General features: G+C 40.1%; 1 protein-coding gene and 1 long non-coding RNA gene across 2 annotated transcripts in view; one reads left to right on the top strand and one right to left on the bottom strand.

Annotated features, from left to right (window-relative positions):
- The window catches only part of chrm2a (cholinergic receptor, muscarinic 2a), a 95,086-nt gene that overhangs the window by 37,793 nt on the left and 35,395 nt on the right, over positions 1-21,898 (top strand). The gene's annotated exons all lie outside the window — the stretch shown is intronic.
- Positions 355-12,440, bottom strand: LOC148965114 (uncharacterized). Its single transcript, XR_016149992.1, has 4 exons — positions 11,720-12,440; positions 11,478-11,598; positions 4,486-4,652; positions 355-423 (listed from the first exon to the last, which is right to left on the bottom strand). It is a non-coding gene; the product is annotated as an uncharacterized LOC148965114 (long non-coding RNA).

Raw genomic sequence — 21,898 nt, forward strand, 5'->3', positions numbered from 1 at the left:
ACACCCAATTGTGTGTTATAAAGTCAGAATTGCGAGATATAAACACCCAATTGTGTGTTATAAAGTCTGAATTGCAAGATATAAACACAAAATTGTTTGTTATAAAGTCCGAATTGTGACATACAAATGCAATTGTGTGTTATAAAGTCCGAATTCGGAGATATAAACACGTAATTGTGTGTTATAAAGTCCGACTTGTGAGATATAAACACGAATTGTGAGATATAAACACCCAATTGTGTGTTATAAAGTCAGAATTGTGAGATATAAACACACAATTGATTGTTATAAAGTCCGAATTCGGAGATATAAACAAGCTTCCATACTAACACACACAACCTTACTTCATTTGGCCATAAAATCCTCATTCAGCTCACAAGGCTAGAATTCCCTCATTGATCTCATGGATGTGAGCTACTCAGTCTGAAAGAAAATGGCCACAAACTTTAACACTGTGTGTTAGTATGAGCAACCGTAATAGAGATACTTGCAATAGCAAACAGCACTAATTAGCACACTGTCATTATCACGTGCATGTGACATTATACAAATTAAATATGTATGAAAGCCATTTTCACAGCAGTAAACAGATTATAAAGACATGAAATGAGCAAACACACAGGTAAATATAAACGTGTGTGTGTCTGTGTTGGTCTAAATATGGATTATTCTTTGCAATTGAGCTTGTTTGCTCGTCTAATTTTAGAGTGTGTGTATCAGTGAATGACGTGGATGGTGTTTTGTGTTGAAGAAAAGACGTCAGATTCTCGTTTTAGAGAGCAGAGGAGGGAAACACTTTCTCTCTCTCTCTCTCGCAGTTAAATGAGCGTTTGGTGAATGAGTGTCGTGTAATGGTGGAACTGAAACACAAACATCGGGGTTAAGAGGGACCGGTAAGGATAGTGCGAGGGGTTTGATTCAGTTATAAGGACAGATTTGACTGTAAATCTGAACTCTCCATTGAGAAAACGACTCATAAAGAAAGTTCTGTTTTCCAGTTTATGCGATTTCTTATTTATAAAACGAGAATATGTCAATATGCTTCAAATATGTCAATATCGTGATTTCCAAATAAAATTACCGGAATAAGGTTCAGTAGGCGCGTTTCCATTACAAATTTGCACAAAACACGATTTTTCAAAATGTAGCAAAAAAAAAAAACGACTGCGAAATGATGGCGTTTCCATTAACCGATGTTATACAACTAAAACATGTTTTTCCTCTCACGATCAGCCATTGCAAAAATAACGGTGACGGACGTTGGTAAGTTTGCGTATATCACAGTCACTGCAGTAGCCATTATTATTCAGTCCCTCCAGAAAAACGCGATTATGCGATCGCTGAATTCAATGCAAAATCAGCCAAAGTCCGCATATTTATGCGGGGGCCGCATTTTTTCAAATATAATAAATTGCATAAATTCGCATAAATTGCCAATTTCCTTTTAAAATATGCGGGGTTTGCATAATTTCATGATCCTCGCATTTTCGTTGCAAAAAAAAGTCACATGTATCTTAGCAGAAAGTTGAAAAATGTTCCGTTTGCTTCACACAAGAGCAGCCATTTCCTCCTGTTTCCATGGGAACGTTATGAAGTGACGCAATTACGCGACGCCGGACAGACTCACGGAGGCGATTGACATCTCACAAATCCAACTCGTATAACTGTCTCACACGTTCTACCGTCACATCGTTACTTAATAAACAACATAAGATAAAAGAAGTAGCATCAAACAGAAATTACCCGCACACATGGGGTGTTCGAGGCGCACATATAACACTGCAGAGAGTTCAACAGGGAGCGCGCATCTCTTAAAGGGGCCACACCTTATTTACACTCGTTATAGTCTGAAATAAAACAAGATGAGAAATTAAATATTCCCAGCACTTTCTATGATGTAGTATGCTTGCTTATCAAAGGAAGTAATAAGAAATGACTCTTACATTAGCCTAGTGAGAACAGGATGTTGGGGGAATCACTGAAAAAGAGAAATCTTTTTCATCAAACTGCAATTTTTGCAAGTTCTCTCAATTTTTGCAAATTCCTGCAATTTCATCGCATAAAATTGCATAAATATCCCGCATATTCCATCGCATTTTTAAAGAAAAGGGCCGAGTAGGCTAATCAATCAATTTTTGGCCGCAACAATCACAAAAAAACGTTCTGGAAGGACTGAATACTATAATGGTAAATGTTATATATAAATCGCACATTTTTTCACAAATTTTTGGAAATTACCACCACAAAATCAGTCATTTTGATCGCAAAAATCACAAAAAAAAAATCGTGAAATCCTGGAGGGACTGATTATTAGGCTAATCAAAGGAGACGAATGTGTGTTATGCAAGCATTAATGGCAGAGATAGACCCTTATACTGTGAGCGCCTGGAGTGTACCTGAGTGTTTCTCCCTCGTTTCTGCTTCGAGGTCTTGATCGTGGCATTTCTTTGAGGTTTAGAATCCAGTTTTCCTGTAAATCTTTTGTCTTTTATGAATTAAAGAACTAGTTTTCTGTCCAAACACACCTACGTCAGGCGACCAAAAACTGTTTCCATTGCAGTTTTGCGCAAAATATTTCTTTTTTGAATTGCCTGAAAAACCTCCATTAATGGAAGTTTTTTCCAAATTGACGTGTTTCCATTTCGCAATTTCAATTTGTACAATTTGAAGAGTAATAGAAACGCGGCTAATGACAGTCCTAAACTTCATAGTTACAGTTATCGTTATAGTTATCGCCCTTGATATGAATGAACCTTTTCCCCGCAGATAAAATTTCGATAAAGAAGTGTGTGTGATAGTAATGAGTTGCTGACCTCTCTTGGATCACTTTGCTTTCTCCTTTAATTAGGTTTGAAATGTCAAAATGAAACTTCTTTCTGTCTTGCTGACTCGTGTGTGTGTAATTGATACTCAGTCTACCAAAGTCTTGGCTTGACCCAGTTTTAAATTAGTCGAAAACATGAATGGAAAGAATGCGAAAAAAGAGACACAAAGACAAGAAACTTCAAGACAAATGACATCTGTGCCTTTATCTTCTTAATTATTCAACAATTTTGCATCCTAGCAACATCTCATTAAGGTGTCACAGCAGTGTGTGTGTATGTGAATGCAAGTATAGTGTAATTAAGACTAAAGAGGAACAAGTCACGAGTCATTAGTCATTAGTGTTCAAGTCAGTATATAGAGTCCTACACACACACACAAACACACCTGAGTTTGCAGTATCTGCTGACTGCAGCAAATCCGCACGCAAGCAAAGACCATTTAACACACAGTCAAACGCTGTCCAGCAGTTTAAATTCAGCTCAAAACGTCCACAACCCATTTAACTTGACACGTCCAATGAAATCAGACATTCGCAGAGAAAGAAAACTGATGGGAATTTCATCCATTTATCCAAATGTATTGAACAGTGAAATGTGTTTCTATGAAGGTGGTTGTAAAATAAAAAATAGATGTAGTTTCAGTTAGGGAGTGACATTTTGGTCATTTTTTTCCTTTTTGAGTACCGGATAGCTCAGTAAAACGATTCATCGATTAATTGGGGGGTGATACCATGACATAAGTGCTTGCTAGCGGGTTAGCCCTTTTAAACCGGCCTTACATTTACATTTATTCATTTAGCTGACACTTTTATCCAAAGTGACTTACAATTGCTATATATGTCAGAGGTCGCACGCCTCTGGAACAACTAGGGGTTTTATCTCACCTCGACACCTTGCACATGAAAGGTGGAATACCTAAGATTTTTGCATTAAAATATCCCAAAATCACAAGGCCAGTGATATATATTTAGTTAAGATGATTACTCACAATATTCCAAATGTTTCAAACAATGTTTAAATCGTGAGAAAATTTAGATTTTAACCAAGGAAACGGGGCGTGTGAGCAGGGGTGAGCTGGGAGTCGCCAGTCAATCGCATCATATCCGCGTTACCTCAGTTTCCGCTCGTACTACGTGTAGTCCTTGACAAATGCGGAAGTTGTAGTTGTGCATTAGCATCTTTCAAGCAACAAACGTCAGCTTGTTTCGCGCATTTGTTATGGAATGGAGCACAATTATTCTTTTCAATTATTCTCGGAATGTTTAATGGCATGAAAGGAAGATTATGTCTGTTCTATGTTATCATTGTACTGTACAATTAAACACAATCGTTGCAGAGTCTGCATTCTGAAAACTTTACCTCAAAGCATCCGTTCACTGAATGAATTGAGAATCTCACCTGAAAAATCCAATAACATCCGCTATTGTTATTCAAGCAGCTGATTTCTGTAAATGAATGCAAAACTAAATGCATATTGCAGCATAGGGCGAAGTCAGGATGCATTAGCAACAATTTGAGACAAAAATAAGTCCAGTGACTCGTACAGTAACATCTGTGATAACTAATTTACTTTTAAACCTGACTTTTCTTGCGGTTATTTTCAGTTTAATGAAAAACAAGCATGTCATTAAACGCAACATTTATAGAAATCGAACTTTACCTCATCCATGACAACTAATTTTCCATTCCCGTCTGACTGATTTATCCACGGTGGAGTTGAAAACAACAGTTCCCATCATTCCGCGTTTCTCCACGGCGTCATCAAGCAAAGCCGTTGTTGTTGTTTTGAATGTAGCGCCCTCTAGCATACAATCTTAGGTATTCCACCTTGAAGAGAAACATATATTTTAGCTTCAGGTTCTAAAGGGTTAATAAACTCCACCAGACGCATATTACAAGAGATTATTAAGATCCATTCTATAAAAGTGATATTACAAAAAACTGCACAAAAGGATGCTAGTCAGAACGTGTAACTCTATAACAACAACAACAACGCTGAAACACGGGCAGCTAAAGCACAAAGAATTTCATAATAATAATAATAATAAGTTTTATTAATAAAGAGCGTTTCCCAAGCTCAAGGGAGCTGAAAAACTCTATAAACAATGTCATGTTTACATCAGACATCAGGCGAGTGGCTGTGCGACCCTGGAGATGCCTCTGCTTTCATGTCATCATCATCTCCATCTCCATCATCATAATCGGTACGTGGCTATCACCATAGTAACGGGAGATCTATATGTTGGTAAAGAAGGACCACGACTCGAACAAAAGCACACACACACGCACAAAAAGGAGCATTCTCATCCGCTACGAGGGCCTTGTTTTTCATCAAATATGAAAGAGAGAGAAACAGTGGCACGGCTGGAGGCTCGTGAACGTGAGCACATCTAAATCATTAACGGCCTTCTCTCTTTCAAACGCCACTGATGCAAAATCTCAGTTCAGTTCCTACAGCTTCCATGACACCGAGTATGTGGCACATCTACCTATATTATCGGTCAGCTTTTTACATAAAGTTGGAAAAATAATAAACCCAGCTTTATCTGCATACATACAGTGCACTAGGGCTGTCAATCTCCCTCTATAATACTATTCGAATTCCATTCCTTATTTTATGTAATATTCGAATAATATTCGACTAATAAATGCTCAAATTTATCCTATTATTAATATTTACGACGTTACACATTCTTATGGATCGCCAATGCCACTATCGTCTGTGGCTGTAGTTACACGTTCTGTCCACTAGAGGCACATCTAACATTACTACAATAAACATTTACAGCGGAACAAACGCGCGTGCTTTGATATTAACTACCAGCTATATACAGTGTGCTAACCTCGAAAATCCAGCTGTATTATAATAATGATAGAATTACTTGGATAACGTGCACAATTGAGTTACGATTCAAAAACTTTATTGATCATCAGACGAAACTAAAACATTTCATTTTCACATGCGTGTAAGCCGTGAGAAAGGCAATTGCATATATATATATATGAAGAGTTCAGATGCAAAAGCCTCTAAATGCCATTTGAAATTTTCTTCTAAAATGACCATTTTTATCAAGCTTGTATATTTAAGTTCAGTAATTTCACTTAAATGACAATTAATAGGTAATCTTCATTGCCATTTAAGTGAAATTACTGAACTTAAATATACAAGCTTGATAAAAATGATCATTTTAGAAGAAAATTTCAAATGGCACTTAGAGGCTTTTGCATCTGAACTCTTCATATATATATATATATATATATATTAAATATATATAAAAGCAATATTCGAATAGTAACTTCAGAATTCGATTAGTATTGATTTTTTTAATATTCGAATTATATTTGAATTTCGGAATTCGTTCCCACAGCCCTACAGTGCACTCATGTAAAGCGATATATGCTAATCAGAAATCTCGACTGCTTGTTATATTGTTGATCTTTTAAAGCCCCACTGATGTGCCTTGCAACGGCATCATTGTTTGATTCGTGTTCGTAATTTCTACTGAAACAGGAAGTTAAGGCGGGACATAATGAAATCCTTCTCCCCCTTTTCAAATAGCATTTAGTTTAGTTTCGTACTTGACGGCACCATGGAAGAGAATCCGAGCGCGTAAAATCCGAGTAAAACTCGAGCGTTTTGAGCAACCGAACACAAACTCCAACACATATTACTCTGTGGCGCGTCAATTGCTTTGGCCAGGTGGTGTTTATAGCATAGGGGGCGGAGCTTTAGATTCTAGAGAGCATTTGATTGGACAGAAGATGTGATGAGAAGCGGTGATGTCATAAAAATCCCTGATCCATTTTAGCGTTTTCGTTAGTTTTGAATGCTTATATCTCCTGAATGCAAATTGTGTCATTGTTTTGGAGCACACCAGCTTATTCATAACCTTAAGGCTAACATATTCATACTAAAAGCTAAAAAAAACATACATTTTGATTTCAGGGGACCTTTAAGTGAATGAAAACAGAAGGAATAAAACTGTTAAACCGCAATAAATGAGAACAAGTTACAAGCAATAGCACAATCTTTTTTATTAGTTGGGCTAGTTTGCTGTGGTATCCAAACTGGAATTGATACTGTTACAACATCCTTATCAGTAAAAAGGCTCAAAAAAGACGAAAAAGATAAACTTTTGTCTATATATTTGTGATGGGGTCTGTGAGAAGTTTGGCAGGGCATGTAAAAATCTAACAGTAAAAAATCCTTAGCTTTGAGCCCTGACCTTCAGAATCAGGATTTGATCGAATATAAAACCTCTGCTATAAAAATCCTCACTGCATCACACTAACACCTGAGGTTACAAACGTTTTTAACAGCATATAAACTGTGCATTTTAAAAGACTATAAAGTAAATATGAATAGTTACGTATTATAACTGTGATTAAAACTATTTTCCATAAATGACACGGCGGTGTATAATAAGGAACTATAAATGCCTCAAGAACACCTTTATAATATATATTATGCATTCCGCGTATAAATCCTCATTTTTCCATCATCGTCACTGTGCTATTTAGCCTGAGGGTCTGTTGAAATTATTCGGAGCGACTCGGTCCTGCGAGTGTGGAAAATACGATAGGAAAATGAGATCTGTAGGTCTGATGAAGGTGGCCAATGATTTCTGAGCCGATAGTTCATGATGGATTGAATCAAGGCTACGCTGTGAGAATAACAGATTTAGCTTGTGTTTGTGTTACCGTCCAATTTGCCTCACCAAGAATATCTTTCGGTGGTTTTTGTATTGTTTTTTTTAAGCTTGCTTATTTCTAATGTGATTTGAGTGCTATTAGGGGTTTGTTCAATGCAATAGTAATAGTCAATCAAAGCTTTACAGACTCATCAGAAGCGAGATGTATCTGCGGTCTCAGAGATGTTTCCATTTCTATTTCTCTCTAACACAATCAGGCTTTCTACCGGTTGATGTGTTTTAGGGAGCTCATTTTTTTCCAGACGCTATCAAAATTGACTTGAGATTCAGTGCAGGATTGATCCTGCAGCAAGTTTAATCAAGCGGCAGAAAATTGAGAACGAAAAAAAGAGCCGATCTGTCTCATTTTTTATGCATTTACGCAACTTGCCACCGTTTTTTCCCTCTCGTACCACTGGCTCAGAAAACACACTCAGCGTATTACCTAGAGCTCAGACCCTTTGACAACGACACGATGGAGACATCGGACAAAAATAAAGAGAAAACGTGCAGTTCTGAAGCGCCCAAGTTGTCAGAGCTTGATAAATTGGTGCTATCACCACACATGTGTGTGTTTGTGTGTGTGTGGTCCTCAGCTGACTGATGCGGACAGAGTCGAGTGTACAGGGTGTCTGTCGGTGTCTATGATAAGGCACATCTCTCTCTGTTCAGGGACGGATATAGAAACCATAGATCTGTCTCTCTATCTTAGCTCCGGCTCTAATCAGAATCCCGTCCACCCACTCTATTTCCTGACACACTGGAATAACACACATCTCCCAGAGGCTTCTCATCACACAAAACCATAATTCATCTCTACAGCCTTTAGTGATGACACACACAAACACACCCACACCTAAGTATGTAGAGGAGAGTTGCATCATATGCAAACCTATGTGTTGTTTGGTCGTGGCGTCTGCATGTGTGTGTGTGTTTACATGATATTAGCGTTAAGGCTGAGGGACTGAACTAAACCTGCTGGAATAATAGATAAAACACAACACACACACACACACACACACACACACCTAAGTATGTAGAGGAGAGTTGCATCAAATGCAAACCTATGTGTTGTTTGACCGTGGCGTCTGCATGTGTGTGTGTGTGTGTGTTTACATGATATTAGCGTTAAGGCTGAGGGACTGAACTAAACCTGCTGAAATAATAGATAAAACACAACACACACACACACGCACACACACACACCTAAGTATGTAGAGGAGAGTTAGATTTTGATGTATCATATACAAACCTATATGAGTTGTTTGGCCATGGCTTCTACATGTGTGTGTGTGTTTACATGATGTTAGTGTTAAGCCTGAGGGACTGAACTAAACCTGCCGGAATAATAGATAAAACACAACACACACACACACACACCCAAGAATGTAGAGGAGAGTTAGATTTTGATCTATCATATGGAAACCTATATGTGTTGTTTGGCCGTGGCTTCTGTATGTGTGTGTGTGTTTACATAATATTAGCGTTAAGGCTGAGGGACTGAACTAAACCTGCTGAAATAATAGATAAAACACAACACACACACACACGCACACACACACACCTAAGTATGTAGAGGAGAGTTAGATTTTGATCTATCATATGGAAACCTATATGTGTTGTTTGGCCGTGGCTTCTGTATGTGTGTGTGTGTTTACATGATGTTAGTGTTAAGCCTGAGGGACTAAAATAAACCTTCCGGAATAATAGATAAAACACAACACACTCCGCCCCTGCTGGGCTAATAATAAAACAAACCTAAAGCCATATTTTTTCTTAAGTGCACATGGATCACAAACACCAAGCGCCGAGTTGAAGCAGGAAAGGCGACACTAATTAATGTGCTGGCAATGATAATATTTTAAATTATGTTGCACATTTTATTTAAAATAGTGATATTTCGGAGAATAGTAAATATTGCATGACCATAAAAAGCATTTTTTTTTATATTCATCATCCTTCAGCCAAAAACGGCACAGCATAAAGCAAGTAAATGAATGCGAATGGGACACATCCTATCAAAATGTGCAATAAATGCTGCGTTCAAGTCATCTCGTATAGATCGTAATTACGAGTTGAACGCACTTGAACACCACCACAATGTCGTAAATACCAGTGGGGAGCTCGGGATTTTCACTGACATGAGTTGGGGGCGTGTCAGTGAGAAACGTTCAGTCAACGTCTGTTGATGGTAAATTTTAATTGAATTTCAATGTTTACTCATTGACATTGTACGGCTTTTTCATTTATAAAGCAAGCTCTCTGCACAAAATATGATCATATGATCATTATAATATACAAATTATACCTAATGATAGAGTTTACATTGGCTTCATAAGCTAATAAAAACCATAAAAAGAAAACACACCTGATGCGCATTCTTTGTTCTTAATTTTTTTATTAGCAGAGTTAACAAACCTTGCTGTATTTTCGTGTAATTCATTAAAAGAAGGTACACCGCCATTTTGCTCCGACGAAACTGACTTGAACGCACCTCACATCGTAAACACGACTTCCCACCTCGTACGTACGAACTTCCCAAGAGGACTTGAACGCAGCAAAAGATATCCTTCTACTCAAGTAGATCTCCAGGCTTACGGAAATGTCACGGTTGATTTAGTTTATTTTAGCCCAAATTGACATAATGAAGGCGGTGAGACGAACTGCATTAGATTGTCCACTTCAGTCCTGCGTAGGACGAGAGCAGAGTTTCTGGCCCTAGAGAGACGAGAAGCTTTCATGTGAGATGACCACATGACCTCTGACCTGCAGGTGTGTAACGAGGGTATAATGATGCTCTAGAGTCAGATCTGTGCAGGTGGCCTGCAGCTACGGCACACATGCATAAACATACTATTGCGTCTCATGCATATTGGGCTTTAAAATGGCACGAGGTTTCTCAAAATGCAAAAAAGAAATTCAGCATTTTTAAACATATTCACAAATTTTTCATGGCCCTCCAGAATATTTTGTAGTATGATTATTTGAAATAGTCAATTTAAACAAAAGAAACAAGAGATCCTCTTACTTTACACAGATCTTTTTCTTCACTTGTTTCTGGATCCAGAGATGTGTGTGTGACGTCGGCTGGAGTGACTGCCGTTACGCCCACTAAGTGGCAAAAAGACCCTTGTTTTCAGGGTGAATGCCAAGAAAAACACACATCTAAAATGGGAAAGAGCTTTGAGATTGACTGTACAACTTGATTTGACAAGAAATCTCAGGTTTATTTTTACAGATTGCCGTTAGCTACAGAACGGAGAAGCAAACAAATCGCTGCAGTTCACAGAAACAACTGGACTGTATAGTTATGATTTAGTGTCAATATGCTGAATTTAGGGGTGAAATCATACCCAATATTGGGTTGAGACCTAATCAATTAAATATTTACCATCGTATATTATGCATAATTGGACGTTTTTTAAATAACACAGACAAATATATAACATTGATATGAGTGATCACCTATATTGTATTTATATTAAGCATTCACAGGCAAATTTGCTTTTGGTGATGAAAATACGGCGTGTCAATATCCACGGATCACTGGATCTTTGGTCAGTTGTAAGCAACACTATATCGAGTCCAACCCTCAGTTTAAACTTATAATCGCTTGTTTATTCAACGTTTTTTGCTAGTTTCCCCAGACATTTAGCAGCTCTTCGGCCACTCAGTCCGGCGTGACGTCAATGGTTTTTACATACCTAATTTATATAATAAAACACTAGCATGATTCTTTGGTTAATGTTAAAGCTGTTTTCTGAAGTCGGTCGTGCATGCATGTATGGTTTACATTGCATTTCGGGTCACTTTGTGTTAAAGTGAACTGCTTTTGATGAGGTGTAATTTTCAAGTTACCTGATAATGCATTTCTCCTTGCCAGAAATCACTCTTTGTAATTCTTGAAATGCACCTGCAACAAAACCATGAGTAAAAAAGCACTAGTCTGGAATCAACTTACCAGCTGTGAATCCACTCCACACAGCCAGCCGAAGATTAAACTTTGGATCTTCTCAAATATTGACCCTGTTCATTTCCATATATCTCTCGTGCCTTAAAATAGGATGCGTTCTTCGACGGAGCTGACGAGATTGGGAGGCAAAACAGCATTAGCTCTGGAATGAACTTCATAGCAGGCAATCGTTGCGAAGTATATGTTTTCAATCTGAAAGAACCACATGCTCATATATATTTATATACAACCGTAAATTCAGCAGAGCGTCCTCCACGGGCCTCCCCTCAGGAACCAGACGGCCTGTCAGGAATACAGAGACGTAAATGAGCAAAAGGCCGAAGCCATGCGAGTGGCAGTGTGTGTGTATGACAGCAGAGAAATGAGAGGGGATGAAAGTCGTCGCTCAGGGGCGAGACAGCAGAGGGTTGGAAAGATGGAGGAATAACAGTTTACTGCCACATCATGTTGAGGGATAATTCAATCAAACGTTAGCGTTGGCTATCAGCCTCCTGGCGACTCTCTGACGACACGGGGGGAATGATGATCTGAAAGAGCAAACACAACATGTGCCAGAAAGAAATGTTTCACCTTTTCTGCGAAAGGTGATCAGAATGAGTCTTCGTGTCATTGGTAAATAGAACTGAGGTGTTTTATAGATAGATGAGATTGAAATTGAATTTCAGACCTGAACCAAACATATTTTTATTCAAAGATCAACAGTCAGTCATTAGTCTGTAGTCTGCCACAAAAACAAAACTCACATGTCATGTGTGTAACAGTGTGTAAATCAAAATTAATTTGCGAAAATTAGCTTATCAATGGATTATCTAAATCCGTGCCTACGGTATCTTTGTAGAACTTTGTAGAAACAAAAAAGATTCTGCCGCCAATGAGCAGCCTCAACCTCCACGGACAGTTTTATCAGACAATAACTACTCAAGATTTTGTTTTAGTGTCGTTTTTGGGACAATTAGGAGCAGATTCAGGATTTGTGACGTCTGGTCACCCTATTTATGGCAGTAGCATCTCATTGCAGTACACGAGATCCAGGGGGCGGAGTCGGATCCAGATCTGAGGGGTGGAGTTGGGTAGGTTTAGGGATCAGGGGGTGGGGCTGGGTAGATTTAGGGGTGGGTTTAGGGATCAGGGAGTGGGGCTGGGTAGATTTAGGGGTGGGTTTAGGGATCAGGGGGTGGGGCTGGGTAGGTTTAGGGATCAGGGGGTGGAGCTGGGTAGATTTAGGGATCAGGGGGTGGAGCTGGGTAGATTTAGGGGTGGGTTTAGGGATCAGGGGGTGGGGCTGGGTAGATTTAGGGGTGGGTTTAGGGATCAGGAGGTGGGGCTGGGTAGATTTAGGGGTGGGTTTAGGGATCAGGGGGTGGGGCTGGGTAGGTTTAGGGATCAGGGGGGTGGAGCTGGGTAGATTTAGGGATCAGGGGGTGGAGCTGGGTAGGTTTAGGGGTGGGTTTAGGGATCAGGGGGTGGAGCTGGGTAGATTTAGGGGTGGGTTTAGGGATCAGGGGGTGGAGCTGGGTAGATTTAGGGATCAGGGGGTGGGGCTGGGTAGGTTTAGGGGTGGGTTTAGGGATCAGGGGGTGGGGCTGGGTAGATTTAGGGGTGGGTTTAGGGATCATGGGGTGGAGCTGGGTAGGTTTAGGGGTGGGTTTAGGGATCGGGGGTGGAGCTGGGTAGGTTTAGGGGTGGGTTTAGGGATCATGGGGTGGAGCTGGGTAGGTTTAGGGGTGGGTTTAGGGATCGGGGGTGGAGCTGGGTAGATTTAGGGGTGGGTTTAGGGATCAGGGGGTGGGGCTGGGTAGGTTTAGGGATCAGGGGGTGGGGCTGGGTAGATTTAGGGGTGGGTTTAGGGATCATGGGGTGGAGCTGGGTAGGTTTAGGGGTGGGTTTAGGGATCGGGGGTGGAGCTGGGTAGATTTAGGGGTGGGTTTAGGGATCAGGGGGTGGGGCTGGGTAGGTTTAGGGGTGGGTTTAGGGATCATGGGGTGGAGCTGGGTAGATTTAGGGGTGGGTTTAGGGATCAGGGGGTGGGGCTGGGTAGGTTTAGGGGTGGGTTTAGGGATCATGGGGTGGAGCTGGGTAGGTTTAGGGGTGGGTTTAGGGATCGGGGGTGGAGCTGGGTAGATTTAGGGGTGGGTTTAGGGATCAGGGGGTGGGGCTGGGTAGGTTTAGGGATCAGGGGGTGGGGCTGGGTAGATTTAGGGGTGGGTTTAGGGATCATGGGGTGGAGCTGGGTAGGTTTAGGGGTGGGTTTAGGGATCGGGGGTGGAGCTGGGTAGATTTAGGGGTGGGTTTAGGGATCAGGGGGTGGGGCTGGGTAGGTTTAGGGGTGGGTTTAGGGATCAGGGGGTGGGGCTGGGTAGGTTTAGGGATCAGGGGGTGGGACTGGGTAGGTTTAGGGGTGGGTTTAGGGATCAGGGGGTGGAGCTGGGTAGATTTAGGGGTGGGTTTAGGGATCAGGGGGTGGGGCTGGGTAGGTTTAGGTTTATGTAAGGTGAGAGGAGTTGGATCTGGATGTGACTCCTCCCCATGGATTTCATGTTCTGCAGTGAGGACCATCTCATTTATTGACCAAACTTGATGTTTCAGAGAAACCGTGTTGAGTAGCTTTACTTTAGATCAGTTTAGTTCCTTTATTATCCACAATAGTGATGGGTCATTCATGAACGGTCCGTTCATTGCATCTGTCATGTGACAATCAATTGAGCCTTATCAATTGAAATGCAAAACAATTTAAAACATTTTTGAAAATGCAATTGTTTTATATTGGTGATATTGCTTAAAAAAATATTTTTTAACAAATTGAGTTAGTATTATTGTTGTTATTACTTTGACATTGTGCTGTTCAATAGTAATATTATTTTCAGCATCATTTTAAGTTGATTTTTTTAGGGTTCATATAGTGAGATGGCAGATGCTGAAAAAAAGTCTTTTGCGCTTAAATATTCACAGACACTAGTCCATAACGCAATTTGATCAAGTGTAGAGCCCTACTTTTGATTTATTCATTTAAACTTTTGCCAAATTTAATGACATTCAACATTATACAATAAATTCCATTTTTATGACTGGATTGTTACATCGTGGACATCATAAGGTCCTAAATAACTTTTGCACCAACATTTCTGATGTTTTAGAATTATTACACACATAATTCCATAGCTTTTATTCTTTATTTAGGCCCCTTCTACCTTTGTAATCACGCCACATTGTAATTCACGGCCAACATTCCCTCTTAGCTGCGTACGTCTGATGTCGCTCCATTACAGACCTAAAAGAAAATGTGAAGGCATAAGGCAGACTCAAACTGAGTGGAAAAAAGCGAGAAGCGCCTTGAATCTGAGCTAAATGAACGGGCAGAGCTTCAGCTGGAGTCAATCCGCATATCCATTGATTTTCAGTATGGAACTGAAGCTGTGAGAAATCCTGTGTGGAAATATGTCGTGCTGATTTCATGAGACAAAAGACCTAGAATAGTACAGAGATTTCAAATCCAGTCTGGCACCAAAGCAGAATTTTGCAAAAAAAATAATGACAGAAAGCCCAGAGAGGTTGTGCATTATTGTTGTTTTCTGTCTGGTTTTCATGACTAATTTGTCTGCTGATATCAATATAACAAGAGTCACAAAAGCCTGTCAGGGTTTTACACTTCACAAAAAGTTTTCACATAATTTAACATAAGCCACTAATTTAATTATGCCAACCAGTAATGTGGATTTATGGATCTTCCATATCAAGAATCCTTAGGATTGTCAAAAAATAATATTAACAAGAAAAATATAAACAGTTTTAGAGCATTACAGTCCCTGAACGCCAGCTCAGACCTCATTTGTCGTATCTGTGGGGTTCGGGTCACGTGTGCAGTCCCATTCGCAAACAAACACGTCTGGCTGCCGAGAGCGTGTTAGCAGAGCGTATCTATCACAGCCTGCCACTCACCTGCATTAATCTTTCACACACACCTTCCTCATTGAGGTGCAGTAATTACAACATGCATTCAGTGCGGCTGATTGTGAGACGCAGCTAATCGCATTAGCTAATACTGAGAGCCAGAGTCCTCTTCATCTCCCCCTCGCTGAGCTGAAAAGCACCTGACTGTGGATCATCACGACACGCCTACAACCGATGGATGGAGAGAGCGAGGGATGGATGGATGCAGAGAGCAAGGGATGGATGGATGGAGAGAGCAAGGGATTGATGGATGGAGAGTGAGGGATTGATGGATGGAGAGAGAGTGAGGGATGAATGGAGGGGTGGATGGAGAGAGAGAGGGATGGATGTAGAGAGTGAGGGATGGATGAATGGAGAGAGCAAGGGATTGATGGATGGAGAGAGAGTGAGGGATGAATGGAGGGGTGGATGGAGAGAGAGAGGGATGGATGTTGTGAGTGAGGGATGGATGAATGGATGGAGAGAGCGAGGGATGGATGAATGGATGGATGGAGAGCATGAGGGATGAATGGAGAGAGAGAGAGAGGGATGGATGGATGTAGAGAGCGAGGGATGGTTGGAGGGATAGAGAGAGTGAGGTATGGAGAGAGCCAGGGAGGGATGGATGGATGGAGAGAGTGAGGGATGGATGGATGGATGGATGGATGGAGAGAGAGTGAGGAATGGATGAATGGATGGATGGAGAGAGTGAGGGATGAATGGAGGGATGGATGGAGAGAGTGAGGGATGAATGGATGGATGGATGGAGAGAGTGAGGAATGGATGAATGGATGGATGGAGAGAGGGATAATGAATAATTGGATGGAGGGAGCGAGGGAGGAATGGAGGGAGAAGCAGAACAGACAGATTTCCTGCTGTATAGATAGATAGATAGATAGATAGATAGATAGATAGATAGATAGATAGATAGATAGATAGATAGATAGATAGATAGATAGATAGATAGATAGAGCAGAAAGAACAGGCAAACTCAATGAAGGTACAACAGACTAGCGTCCCAAATCTGATTTCCTGCTGCTTTTTTCGACACACCAACTCTTAAGGTGCCTTACAGAAAAAAGAGAGAGATGAAATGCCTGTGTGTGTGTGTGTGTGTGTGTGTGTGTGTGTGTGTGTGTGTGTGTGTGTGTGTGTGTGTGTGTGTGTGTGTGTGTGTTTGGATGGATAGATGCGTTCACAGTTTCTACACATACCCTCCATTCAATTCTTTTGGAGGTGAAAGAGGTACATCACACACACAAAATCAAAGCGCATGCATTTATGAGCACATCTATATTCTCCTCACATCATCCTGCAATATTTCCGTCATCACATGCTTCACGCAACGGCAGCGTGCCGTTTACAGTATTTGAATAACCTCTCATTTAGATCCTGGCTATTTCATAAAGGGGAAACTCGTGGATTCTGAATGCCTCTCTGAACATCTACAGGTCGTTTAAAGTCAGACATTTTACATTTTCACCTTTTCAGCTCAACGAACAGAGCGCAATATATGTGTGTGTCTGCACAATAAACACCAGATGGTTCTGATAAAGATTGGCATCTTTCAGTGCTTTGAATAGGCAGATTCTTCCCCGGATAAAGGGCTGATTCATAACAGGGACGTTGAAAGGGCATATAAACAGCTTATTCTCCAAAATGACTCAATCAGTAGGAATAAATGGGATTTGAGAACTGAGATCTGGGGAATAATGTGGGATTATCCTTGGACATGTAATCGCAGTCACTGATGCCGGCTGGGTCGTGATATTCACAGCCACAGGCATTAAAGACATAGTTCATGCAAAATGAAAATTCTGTCATGATTTACTCACCCTCAGTTCGCATAAAACCCTGAATGACTGCAAAACACAAAAGACGATGGAGATAATAAGACACTTAGCTTAAAAATGCAATATTCATGGAGCAAGAACAGCAAGACGTGATGCAATAACAAACACACCCCACAGTCATCTTAAAATGTAGCCTGGATTTGCTACATAAATACTGTTTGATGGTGCTTTACGAGCAATGAGTTTAGAAATAAATTCATGCTGATGAAGCAACATTATTAATATCACAATGATTTTAATGTGCTTTTTATTTCTAAATATTTCATAAGGCGGTCTTCTGTCTCATGCCAGTTCACTATATTTACATCAATAAAACGAGGGAACGCTTTACTTAAAGCCTTTATCTATATGGAAGGTATTTTTAATGCATCAAGTATGCCTTATAATGCATTGTATGATCTCATGAATAACTGTAACCATCTATTCATTGTTACACCTTTAGAAAGTATAAGGTATTGAAACACATTGCAAACAACCAATTTCAGATGCAGAGATTTTTTTACTTTGAATGCATCAAATGCATTATAACATACACTAAGAATGCCTTTATAATGCATTTTGCATAAAGGCTTTAAGTAAAACATTAGCAAAAATTGATTTTGTCGATGTTTTGAAGGTGAGCAAAAGACGGAAATGTCATTTTTGGGTGAACTAACTCTTTAATAAATGAGAAAAAAGTCTGTGAGGCACGGCAGTCATGCTTCCAGCAGCTCGGCTTCTTTAAAACCGCATATTTTCCTCGCTTCGCACCTCTGGCACTGCAAAAATTACAGAGGAGACAGCAACTGGAGATGATGAACGGCATCACCAGCCTCTTCTTCCTACTCTGTCTTTGATTTCCCTCTGATTTGCACGTCACAGAGAGAGAGAGAGAGAACAGGACGGAGTTTTGAAAGCACTCTGCTAAAAGTGTGCAGTGACCCAGCACAAACCTTGGAGCAGCTCATCACACACAAACACACAGAATATGAAAACCACAACCTGCAGCTGCCCACCAGCCCTGAGCCATCATTACTGCTATGGTGACCATAACATGACTGCAAGTATGTGTGTGTGAGAGTGTGTGCTAGCTCTACAAAGAACTGCATGCATGCATCTTGACAATGCAATTTGGACGGATCCGGTCATGAAAAAAGTAGGACTTAATTCAAATAAGCAGTGAGGTGAGAAGTGACAGATTTGCGCACAACCAATTACAATATTTTTGCATTAGCATGTCACTAATGCCCCGTTTACATGAAGGGGAGACGCAGATATTTCTCTGCAGGTTTGACAGAAAACAATTATTTTTAAAAACTCCGGCCAAAGTGGAGATTTCTGATAAACGGGGAGAAACGGGGTTCTCAAATGTCACACTATGCGCCAGAAAATGCCTCACGTCATGTGAGCGCCCAGTTTGGCAGAGTAATGATGGCGCTCGACGGCGTATTTATGCGGGTTGATGTAAATGACAGCTTTTTTGAAAACGATGTTATTATTGAAAACGGACGGGGGGGAAATATTTGTTTCTCTAAATACCCGACGATGTGTAAATGTGCCCTAAGTTGACATTGCAATACTATAATAAGCATAAAAATAGACAGCACACACAAAATATTTAGTGAAAAGTCCACCAAACTAATCTTCCTTTTGTGTTGCAATCCCCATTGGGTTTTTAAACCTAATCGATTCTTGGATTTAAAGAAGAACTCCGGTCAATTTTAACATTGAGCTCATTTTTTGTACATTTGGAGTGCTGTCAGTACAGCCTCTTAACATCCTTGATTTGTCATTACGAGTGCACATGCATGTGAGTGGTGTTATTAAGAGTGACCACAGTCAATCTGACTGCAGTAGATGTGAAAGATATGAATACAGCCAGCTCACATACCTCTATTTGCTTCCTGTTTTCGGTCGAAGCCCACAGTAGTCGATTGTTGATCTCCTCGTCCATCTGATTTGGATGAACTATCCATTTGAGTTGATACTCTCAGAACACCACAAAGTGGTAGGTTTGGGATGATATTCACCAATGATCGCGCGCGTGAACTCGACAATCGACTACTTTTGGCTTCGACCGAAAACAGGAAGCAAATAGAGGTATGTGAGCTGGCTGTATTCATATCTTTCACATCTACTGCAGTCAGATTGACCGTAATAACACCACTCACATGGATGTGCACTCGTAATGACAAATCAAGGATGTTAAGAGGCTAAAAGCAGGTTCTGAACATGCCCAAATTTTAAAAAGACGATAACACGGCGTAGGCAACACCGATGTTTGCCGTTTTTGTCTGTACTGACAGCACTCCAGATGTACAAAAAAATTAGCTCAATGTTAAAATTGACCGGAGTTCTCCTTTAAGAATCTATATTGGTTGGTAAAAATTGATTAAATTCGAGAAATCAATATTTTTTACCCAGCCCTACTAATTATGTATGGTAAAATGCTCTGTATAGGCAGCTCACTAAGGGGTCTGGACCAGAGAGTGACAGTAATGTAGATATGCTAATGGCCGTGTAGGTCTCCACCTCTGGTAAGTGTGGTTTGTTCCTGCAGTCCTGGTGTTGTAGTCTCTGCCCTAGTGTGCATGACGCTTGCACATTAAAGCAGCCTCCGTTCCAGCAGCCCGCAGCCATAACCCACCGTGCACTAATATATATGATAATCACAGCAGCAGCGAAGGCTAATATAATTTTCCCTCCCATAAGAGATGTCCTGTCTCGCTTGGCCAGCGTTCCTGCTGTCAGAGCGAGCGCACGCCTCCTGAGGGTCCCGCTATACGCAATTTACACTAACAGCTTTATAGAAATCATTCACACTCAGTCCCTCCCCAGGTGCACTTTATATATACATTAACACATGGGCTTTGAATGGCATACTAGCTGGCACATACTTGGTGCAGTGTGCATACTGTGCACAGCAGGGTTATTATAGTTGACTAGGGCTGTCGAATATAAATTCGAATTTCCAATATTCGTCGAATTAAAAAAAAGGTGCACATTTGATTGCAAAAACTGTGCATTCGAATTGTTGGTGTGTTAGCTTATCCAGTCAAGTCAAGGCACCTTTATTGATATAGCGCTTTTTACAATACATGTTTTTTCAAAGCAGCTTTACAGTGATAAAATAATGCAACAAAGTTTGTTTCTAGAAGAAAATAGCGTCACAGTCCGGCTTAAGTAAGATCAGTGATGGTTAATTTTGTTTGTAAGAAAGTTTAGTTAATTTATATATCTAGCCGCTCTGCAGAAAACCGTGATGTCATCGTTCAGCTTAGTTCAGTTTTCCTTGCATGCACATTAAATAAATTATATTTAATTTAAGAACAACTGTTTCAACTTTAAAAAGTGAATGTCATTTAATTTCACTTAACTTGACTTGGTTTATATTTGCTTATTGCGCTCGCTTGCGTCCTCTTGTGGTTATAGGAGACAACACAGGACTATTTTCCTCTAATCGAATATAACTGGAATTTAGGAAAGAAATTCAAATTGAGCTTATCAGCCATTTTGACAGCCCTATAGTTAACTGAAACTTACAAAACAACTGTAATAGTATCTCAATGATACTAAGATAAGACTGGTTGACAGTATCTACATTTACTCGAGTAATACCCAAAATGTGCAGCGTTACGGAAACCGTTTCCCGCATTGCAATGCACTCAACTTGACCGTCCATTTCCAGACATATAATTAAAATCTCAATTTTAACTGCAATTTCTTTGCACTAGCCATCCACTCTCCTTCAGATAAATGTAGCATGTAGCTGCACTGTTGTGAGAGACAGACATGTCTCAGCTCTGCAGGCGGTCGGGTGCAACACAAACAAACAAATCAAATGCCGTAAAGCAAACACTACGAGAAAGCCCTTAAAGCACCATTAATAGCTCATTACTCCGCTCAAATGAAACCCTACTCACGCTTTCAGCCTCTACGAGCACATGAGCTTTTATGAAGCGTGGTGCCTGATGGCTTATTCACTGCCGCTTTAGTCAGAGAATTTGATTTCGCAAATCAAGACCTTGCTATACTACAGCCGCACTGACACTTTCCAGCCATATGGCATAAAGACTACCCTTACGGAACAAAAATATATGGGAACATACTGCAAAATATAATGCAAATTTATTCAGCCACCTTCAAAATTTCTCACATTATCACAGTTTATTCACTATAGTTTAGAAAATGGTAATACGATATTTCACTGGTTTTGTCTGTCCTTCTGTTAGACACTCGCATGTGAATTATGTTGAATATCTGTCAGCTGTTAAATTTAACTACACAATTAGATCATATATAAAGTGTTATTTAATGTGTTTTGCTTGATATTAATGTAGGGAAGATTTGTTAGTGTTTAATGTTCTATAATTTGGTAATTGAAAAGGTTTTCTGGTATGTGTGAGTGTTTTTAGGGTCATTGTGCTGAGGAGTAGAGACGGTGGTTCGGCTGACGATTGATCGAACATGATTAAGACTATAATTACTATCCTTTAAAAGTAATTGCTGTGCACTTATCAGCACAGTGATAGTCTCTTGGATAAAAACTTTAGTACATGCAGCTGTGCTTTTGTTAACTAGCTTGGAAATATGAAACATTAAAATGTAAATAATTAAAAAAAATACATATTTCTCTATATTACTATAGTT

Source organism: Pimephales promelas, chromosome 24, assembly GCF_988280905.1.
Source record: "Pimephales promelas chromosome 24, fPimPro1.hap1.1, whole genome shotgun sequence".
Taxonomy (NCBI): Eukaryota; Metazoa; Chordata; class Actinopteri; order Cypriniformes; family Leuciscidae; genus Pimephales; species Pimephales promelas.